Genomic DNA, 9308 nt, shown 5'->3' on the forward strand with positions numbered 1-9308 from the left:
TTCCTCCATCTCACTGGACCCTCTGTCCCTTACTATTTCTGGAAGATTATTTATGTCCTCCTTAGTGAAGACAGAACCAAAGTAATTATTCAATTGGTCTGCCATGTCCTTGCTCCCCATAATCAATTCACCTGTTTCTGTCTGCAGGGGACCTACATTTGTCTTTACCAGTCTTTTCCTTTTTACATATCTATAAAAGCTTTTACAGTCCATTTTTATGTTCTCTGCCAGTTTTCTCTCATAATCTTTTTTCCCCTTCCTAATTAAGCCCTTTGTCCTCCTCTGCTGAACTCTGAATTTCTCCCAGTCCTCAGGTGAGCCACTTTCTCTGGCTAATTTGTATGCTACTTCTTTGGAATTGATACTATCCCTAATTTCTCTCGTCAGCCACGGGTGCACTACCTTCCTTGATTTATTCTTTTGCCAAACTGGGATGAACAATTGTTGTAGTTCATCCATGCAACCTTTAAATGCTTGCCATTGCATATGCACCGTCAATCCTTTAAGTGTCATTTGCCAGTCTATCTTAGCTAATTCACGTCTCATACCTTCAAAGTTACCCCTCTTTAAGTTCAGAACCTTTGTTTCTGAATTAACTATGTCACTCTCCATATTAATGAAGAATTCCACCATATTATGGTCACTCTTACCCAAGGGGCCTCTCACGACAAGATCGCTAATTAACCCTTCCTCATTGCTCAAAACCCAGTCCAGAATAGCCTGCTCTCTAGTCGGTTCCTCGACATGTTGGTTCAAAAAACCATCCCGCATACATTCCAAGAAATCCTCTTCCTCAGCACCTTTACCAATTTGGTTCACCCAGTCTACATGTAGATTGAAGTCACCCATTATAACTGCTGTTCCTTTATTGCACACATTTCTAATTTCCTGTTTAATACCATCTCCGACCTCACTACTACTGTTAGGTGGCCTGTACACAACTCCCACCAGCGTCTTCTGCCCCTTAGTGTTACGCAGCTCTACCCATATCGATTCCACATCTTCCCGGCTTATGTCCTTCCTTTCTATTGCGTTAATCTCTTTTTTAACCAGCAACGCCACCCCACCTCCCCTTCCTTCATGTCTATCCCTCCTGAATATTGAATATCCCTGAACGTTGAGCTCCCATCCCTGGTCACCCTGGAGCCATGTCTCTGTGATCCCAACTATATCATAATCATTAATAACAATCTGCACTTTCAATTCATCCACCTTGTTACGAATGCTCCTTGCATTGACACATAAAGCCTTCAGGCGCTCTTTTACAACTCTCTTAGCCCTTGTACAATTATGTTGAAAAGTGGCCCTTTTTAATGCTTGCCCTGGATTTGTCGGCCTGCCACTTTTACTTTTCTCCTTTGTACTTTTTGCTTCTACGCTCACTTTACACCCCTCTGTCTCTCTGCACTGGTTCCCATCCCTCTGTTGTGAACTAACCTCCTCACGCCTAGCCTCTTTAATTTGATTCCCACCCCCCAACCATTCTAGTTTAAAGTCACCTCAGTAGCCCCCGCTAATCTCCCTGCCAGGATATTGGTCCCTCTAGGATTCAAGTGTAACCCATCCTTTCTGTACAGGTCACGCCTGCACCAAAAGAGGTCCCAATGATCCAAAAACTTGAATCCCTGCCCCCTGCTCCAATCCCTCAGCCACGCATTTATCCTCCACCTCATCGCATTCCTACTCTCACTGTCGCGTGGCACAGGCAGTAATCCCGAGATTACTACCTTTGCGGTCCTTTTTCTCAACTCCCTTCCTAGCTCCCTATATTCTCCTTTCAGGACCTTATCCCTTTTCCTACCTATGTCATTGGTACCTATATGTACCACGACCTCTGGCTCCTCACCCTCTCACTTCAGGATATCTTGGACACGATCAGAAATATCCCAGACCCTGGCACCAGGGAGGCAAACTACCATCCGGGTCTCTGGACTGCGTCCACAGAATCGCCTATCTGACCCCCTTACTATCGAGTCCCCGATCACAACTGCCCTCCTCTTCCTTGCCCTACCCTTCTGAGCTACAGGGCCAGACTCTGTGCCGGAGGCACGGCCACTGTCGCTTCCCCTGGGTAAGCTGTCCCCCCCAACAGTCCTCAAACAGGAGTTGGTCTTGACAGTGGGGGAATAGTGCCCTCCTGTTCCTTCTTGAACTGGTGGCGTTTATATTCAGCTGAGCGACAACGTACAGAACTTTTGCTGCTTAGGAAGCTGGGTGACATCAGATGGCAGGTGCGACTTGGACATTAAAAGAAGAATAGGGATGGCAAAAGACACGTTTACGAGAATGAAGAGTATATTGACCAATACTAAACTAGGCATGACAACCTGCCTCAGAGTACTGAAATGTTACGTTTATCCAGTTATGTTATATGGCTCAGAATCTAGTAACATGAGGAAACGAATTGTAGCAGCAGAGATGTGGTTTTTGAGGAGGATGCAAAGAATATCATGGATGAAACGAATATCTAATGAGGATGTCGTGAACAGAGCAAACACAAAAAGAGAAATGTATGAGATCATGAAAAGTAACTTCATTGGACATGTGAATAGGAAAGAGGAGTTAGAATGCACGGTAATTATGGGAAAGATTGAAGGGAAGAAAGCAAGAGGAAGACAAAAACAAGTGATGATGGAGACAGCAGCCAGAGAACTGGAAATGAATACCAATGAATTGATCCACTTGACCCGAAACAGGAGTGGGCCATGGCAGTCAAAGCTCAAACTAGGCATGATGATGATGATGATGATGAGGATTCTTTTCTAGATGCTGCCTGGCCTACTGAGTTCCTCCAGCACTTTGAGGGAGAGAGAGAGATCACTCCTGCAATGAGAGGGGAGACCAGCAACTCGCTTTTTCAATGTTACAATCATCCACATCGCTTCTCCAAGCCCCTCCATCTCGAGGTCCAACAGACTCTCACTCACCATCGAGAGAGAGAGAAGGACCTGTGTTTTGTAATTGTGTTACCTTGTGTTACTAAATGCACTGTTGTAATGAATTGATCCGTACGGACAACATGCAAGACTACATTTTCACTGTACTGCAGTGCTTTTGGCAATAATAAATCAATTTATCTCTCACTCAGGTAATGGATCTCTGGTCTTTCACCCTCATTTAGACCACTGGATTCAGAGAACATATAGACACATTCCCCACACATCAGCAGAAAAGGTGCAGGGAAATCATTTGAAAGCAGGAGCCTTTAGTGCTAACAGATATTCTGTCCAGGAGAGACAGCACAACGTAAACTTGAGTAACATTTTGACATTACATTTTCAGCAGCCAGATGTTCAGTGGGTGTAGATCACTGTTCTCTCTAAGCTGCACATGTGCATACTCGCACAATGACTGAAACGCTCCCACACACATAGCCTTTGTTGCCGTGCAGCTGGAACTTTCTTTTATGTAATGTTAATATCTTTTTAAAATCACATTAATATAACCTTGAAATCTGTGTTAATATAATTGTGAGGTACCCTGTTAATGAATATAATCCATAATTTTTCTAAATAATAGACATGCCACAACCTTTATGTTGAAACATTTTAGAGCTTCAATATCAGCGTTTCAAGTTACAACTCTGTTACAAATTGTAACAATAAACACAGAATGGAAGCTGGTAGCTCGCCCTTCTATAGATATATAAAATTAAAAGTATGTGATTTTTCAATTGTCATTCTAAATACTCATAGTATGCATCTTATAAATATAGTATTTAAAGTGCTGTGCAGTTTTCAGACTATGTAAAAGTTTCCTGCTCAGAGGAATGGTTGGTCCACACAGTGGTAAAAAAATCGAAGGAACATTGGTGCAAATGGCAAAGTTTAATTGTACAAAAAGAAGTTTCAATCTCTAATCAATTAAAGGAATCTATATGATTCTTAATGCACCTAGTCTCATAGAATGCATAGTTATCACTGGACTGGAATCATACAATCAATAATGTAAATACCAGAAAGTGTAACCCTCCTTCTTCAAACCCACTTTAATTCTAACCATGATGTCCTTAATCCAGTTGTGATGGATAGAGAAAGATAAGCAAAGTTACAAACCTGTGCAGGGAATGGAGGATGAGGAAAATTTACTCAATATCTAGCCTGCACTGAACTTGTTCTGGAAGCATTTGACAGCAAAATACAAAGGAAGATTTATTCTGTATCTAACCCGTGCTGTCCCTGCCCTGGGGAGTGTGTGATGGGACGGTGTAGAGGGAGATTCACTCTGTATCTAACCCGTGCTGTCTCTGTCCTGGGAGTGTTTGATGGGACAGTGTGGAGGGAGCTTCACTCTGTATCTAACTCATTCTGTCCCTGCCCTGGGGAGTGTGTGATGAGACAGTGTAGAGGGAACTTCACTCTGTATCTAGCCCATGCTGTCCCTGCCCTGGGGGCAAGTGATGAGACAGTACAGTTCTGCCTCAGTAACCAACCTGTCCCATACCTGTCCTGGGAGTGCTAGAACCTGCTGGGATTTGCCACTTGATTTTAATTTAACAGCATCAAGCTGAACAGTATTACAAAATAATTGAATAACATTTGTTCTCCCCTTTGAAACTGAGCGGGGAAGGGAGAATCAAGTGTGTTTGTGCTGCAAATGAGTGACAAATCAAATCTAATTATTTAAATATCACCCTTAATTAACAGAAGTGACTTGGAGAGATGCATCTTTATTATGTGTGCAAGAACATCAGTTATGCTGATCTCATGCCCAGTCTGTAACAGTGGAGACCACAGGCAAGGACAACCACTCTTTGACACCTGATAACCAACATGTTTTCAATCCCCTCGTTATGCTTAAATTTTGTCTGATCCTGAATATTAACATGGGCTTGAAGATGAAAATGAAGATTTGCATTTCTTCAATGCATTTCACTATTTGAAAGAAAAAAGTATATTCATTATGGAAGTTCGTTGTCGATCCTCTCCACGCCCATCGGGCAGCAACCCTGCCCTTTCTTTAGCGTTTCTGTATGTTTTTTTTCCGAGGCCGAGTCGCTAGCTCGACGCTCAACCCGGCACGGATGGAAAGCGTGCGAGGAGCCGGCCGGATTCGAACCCAGGACCACTCGCTTCGAAGTCCAGTGCAGATGCCACTACACTACTGTCCAGCCATTTATCATCAAAATATGTATATTTTATACAACTTTGAGACTCATTGCCTAACGGGCAAGTACAAAACCAAGAAACCCAAAATAACCCACTAAAAAGTAAAAAAAGTCTATCAAACATCCGATGTGCTGAGAGAAAAAAAAAATCATGAAACAATAAATGCAAGCAAATAGCATTTTGAACTGAAGTCCACAAAGAGGGTATGTGCACAGACCCTTAACTCAGTGCAGAGCGGAGCAGTGAGCTGAACTGTCTCACCCCACACCTCAGGCTCCAACACTCTGAAGCTTTCAATCTGGCCCGCGGCCTAAATCGTCATCCGAACATCGTGTTCTGTCGCTTCGATACGCTCTGAGGCCTGGACCCTGTCACCTCAATTTGACCTGTACCCGACCTTTCCGATTGGGCCCAGCGGTTAAATCGTTGTCCAAACACCGGGTTCTGTCGCTCCAATGCGCTCTGGGAACTGGACCTCACCGCCTCGATTTGTCCTGTCCCTGACCTTTTCAATTTGACCCGGTGCTAAAGTCATCCTCCAAACGTTGGATTCATTTGCTTCTTGCCCAATGCACTCTGCAGTCAACTGAGCACATTCACTTGTGTAACGCAGGAAATTCAACAGCCAATTTCCCTACAACAATCTGGCATCAAGCAGGTCTTACATGTAAACTGTGGCATGAAAGATGTTTTCCAAGACACATTGAGAATTCCTTCTTTTAATGCATTGCAATAAAATCTTTTATATCCACCTTAGAGCCATACAGGGTAATTTGGTGTCTGAGTGTCTGGGTCATCCCTAATTTCCCAACCACAATTGTCAGGCCATTAAACCACAAGGCATTAGGTCTTTCGGCCCATCAGGTCTAACCTGTCCATCATGGCCCATTCTTCTGCCTTCTCCCCGTAACCTTTGATGCCCTGACTAATCAGGAGCCTCTTATTAAACCTAATCAACCTCTTATTAAATAACCCTCATGACGTGGCCTCCACAGCCATCTGTGTCAATGAATTCCAAGATTCTCCACCCTCTGGTTAAAGAAATTCCTCATCATCTAAAGGGAAAAATAAAGGGACAACCTTGTATTCTGAGGTCCTTGTATCCTGTGGTCCTAGACTCTCCCACTATAGGAAATGTCCTGTCCACGTCCACTCTGTATCGGCTTTTCAATATTCAAAAGGTTTCAATGAGATCCGCCCTCAAATTCTTCTAAACTCCAGTGTGTACAGGCCCAGAGCCATCAACAGCTCCTCACACATTAATCCTTTCATTCCTGAGATCCTTCTCTTGAACCTCCTCTGCAAGGCCATCTCATCCTCTCTTAGATAAAGCTGTGTCCTTGATAAAGCTCTGACCTACATAAAATAAATAAATAAAGGCATCCGTTAGTCTTGCAAGACCATGGATCTGCGCCTGGAAAGTCTTCACTCTCCAGGGCGCAGGCCTGGGCAAGGTTGTATGGAAGACCAGCAGTTGCCCATGCTGCAAGTCTCCCCTCTCCACAACACCAATGTTGTCCAAGGGAAGGGCATTAGGACCCATACAGTTTGGCACCGGTGTCGTCGCAGAGCAATGTGTGATTAAGTGCCTTGCTCAAGGACACAACACGTTCCCTCGGCTGGGGCTCGAACTCACGACCTTCAGGTCACTAGTCCAATGCCTTAACCACTTGGCCACGTGCCCACACAGGTTTCAAGAATAAAAAGGCAAAGTGTAGTTCAAGTGAAATCCCATCAAGAGGAAATCTCTGTCCTTGTTTTAATTTTCATGCTGTCATCCTTTCACTTCCAGCCTGAAACACAGCCAACGTGCATGAACAGAAAAGCGTCCACCCTGTAGAAAGCGAATGAAGTTCAAAGTTCACAGTGAATGTTCTGATCAAAGTACATGTATGTTACCATATACAACCCCGAGATTCATTTTCTTGTGGGGCACACTCAATTAATTTGTCTTATTTTTCACATTGGCTTGTTTACGCACAGCTTCCAGAATCAGAATCAGGTTTAATATCACCAGCATGTGTCATTGAAATTGTTAATTTTTTAGATTCTATTCTATTTCCTTAACTACCTGTAAATGTTTGCAAGAAAACGAATCTCAAGGTAGTATGTGGTAAAATATATGTACTTCGATAATAAATTTAAATTGACTTTGATTGAATGGACCGTGAACCCATGAACACTGTCTTACTCTTTGCTCTCTTTTAGGACCACTTATTTGTTACATATTTCTGATTGTAACCATAGTAATTTTTTTTTTTGTTTTGCTTCTCTCCCTCCCCCAGTGTAGAGGGCCCTCCTGCTTCAAAACATCCACCATTGTCCCCGTACCTAAAAAAGACCAAGGTAACATGGCTGACTGGCGTCCTGTCGCATTCACCTCAATAATAAGTAAATGCTTTGAGAGGCTGGTCAAGGACTACATCTGCAGCTTGCTACCACCCACACTGGACCTCCTACAATTCACCTACCGACACAACCGATCGACAGATGGCGCAATAACCACAGATCTGCACACTGCCCTCACACATCTGGAGAAGAAGGATGCTTCAGTGAGAATTTTGTTCTTGGACTACAATTCAGCATTCAACACCATAATCCCCTCCTGGCGTTACAAGAAGCTCAGAGACCTCGGCCTTGACCCTGCCTTATTCAGCTGGATCCTGGACTTCCTGTCAGATCGCCAGCAGGCGGTAAGAGTGGGCTCCCTCACCTCTGCCCCTCTGACCCTCAACACAGGTGCCCCTCAGGGCTGTGTACTAAGCCCCCTCCTTTACTCCCTGTATACCCATGACTGTCGCCACCCACAGCTCCAATCTGCTAATTAAATTTGCTGATGACACGATTGGCCTAATCTCAAATAATAATGAGGCAGCCCACAGCGAAGAAGTCATCACCCTGACACAATGGGATCAAGAAAACAACCTCTCTCTGAATGTCGCAAAAACAAGGGAACAGGTAACCCCTATCGACATCAATGGATCTGGGGTTGAAAAGGTGAACAGCTTTAAGTTCCTCGGCGTAAACGTCGCTGACAATCTCATGTGGTCTGTACACACCAGCTGTGTGGTGAAAAAGACACAACAGTGCCTCTTTCACCTCAGACAGCTGAAGAAGTTTGGTGTGGGCCCCAAAATCCTAAGAATTTTTTATAGGGGCACAATTGAGAGCATCCTGACTGGCTGCATCACTGCCTGGTACGGGAACTGTACCTCCCTCAATCGCAGGACTCTGCAGAGAGTGGTGCGGACAGCCCAGCGCATCTGTAGCTAATCATTGGGGACCCGAGTCACCCCAACCACAAACTGTTCCAGCTGCTACCATCCGGGAAACGGTACCGCAGCACAAAATCCAGGACCAACTAGGCTCCAGGACAGCTTCTTCCACCAGGCCATCAGTCTGATTAATTCATGCTGATACAACTGTATTTCTATGTTATATTGACTTTGCTTGTACATTATATTTATTATAAATTACTATAAATTGCACATTGCACATTTAGACAGAGACATAATGTAAAGGTTTTTACTCCTCATGTATGTAAAGAATGTAAGTAATCAATTCAATTCAATACTGCCACCGAAAATAACAAGCTTCATGTCACGTCAGTGATAACAAGCCTGATTCTGCCTCCGATGAGTCTTGATTTCAGCACAGGCAGTACAGCGTGTAGCACAAAGCACAGTACATGGTGGTTATGAGGGAGGGGACGATGGAAAAGAACAACAGGGAGAAAATGACTCATCTTCTCAACTCCTCATGGTTTCCCAGACGTTTAACAGCCAGTGAAGTGTTGCTGTTGAAATTAGGAACACTCGGCTAGCTCCCACAAGTACCAATGTGATAATGGCCTGCTTTAATGATGTCAGTACTGGGCAAAAGTCTGAGCTGTATCTACTTAGCTCTGGTTCCTCAGACTTTTGCCCAGTACTGTACTGTATTTGTCAACACTGAGTGGAGAGCGAGTTTGTAAATCTGGCCGGGGCAAAGGGTACTGGGAATGGTGAAGGTGGAGTGCTGTGGGAGGGGTGTGGGACTGGTGACGGAGGAGGGGTGATGGGGGGGGTAGGTTTGGGGGTGGTGTGTGTGTGTGTGCAGACACACCCAGCCCTGAGACACCAGGCAAGGTCATTTGATTCCAAACAATTGGTTAATTGATCATTACAGAATGTCTCTCTGGTGCTTCCCGCTTCCTTCCCT

Source organism: Mobula hypostoma, chromosome 10 (genome assembly GCF_963921235.1).
Source record: "Mobula hypostoma chromosome 10, sMobHyp1.1, whole genome shotgun sequence".
NCBI classification, from domain to species: Eukaryota; Metazoa; Chordata; class Chondrichthyes; order Myliobatiformes; family Myliobatidae; genus Mobula; species Mobula hypostoma.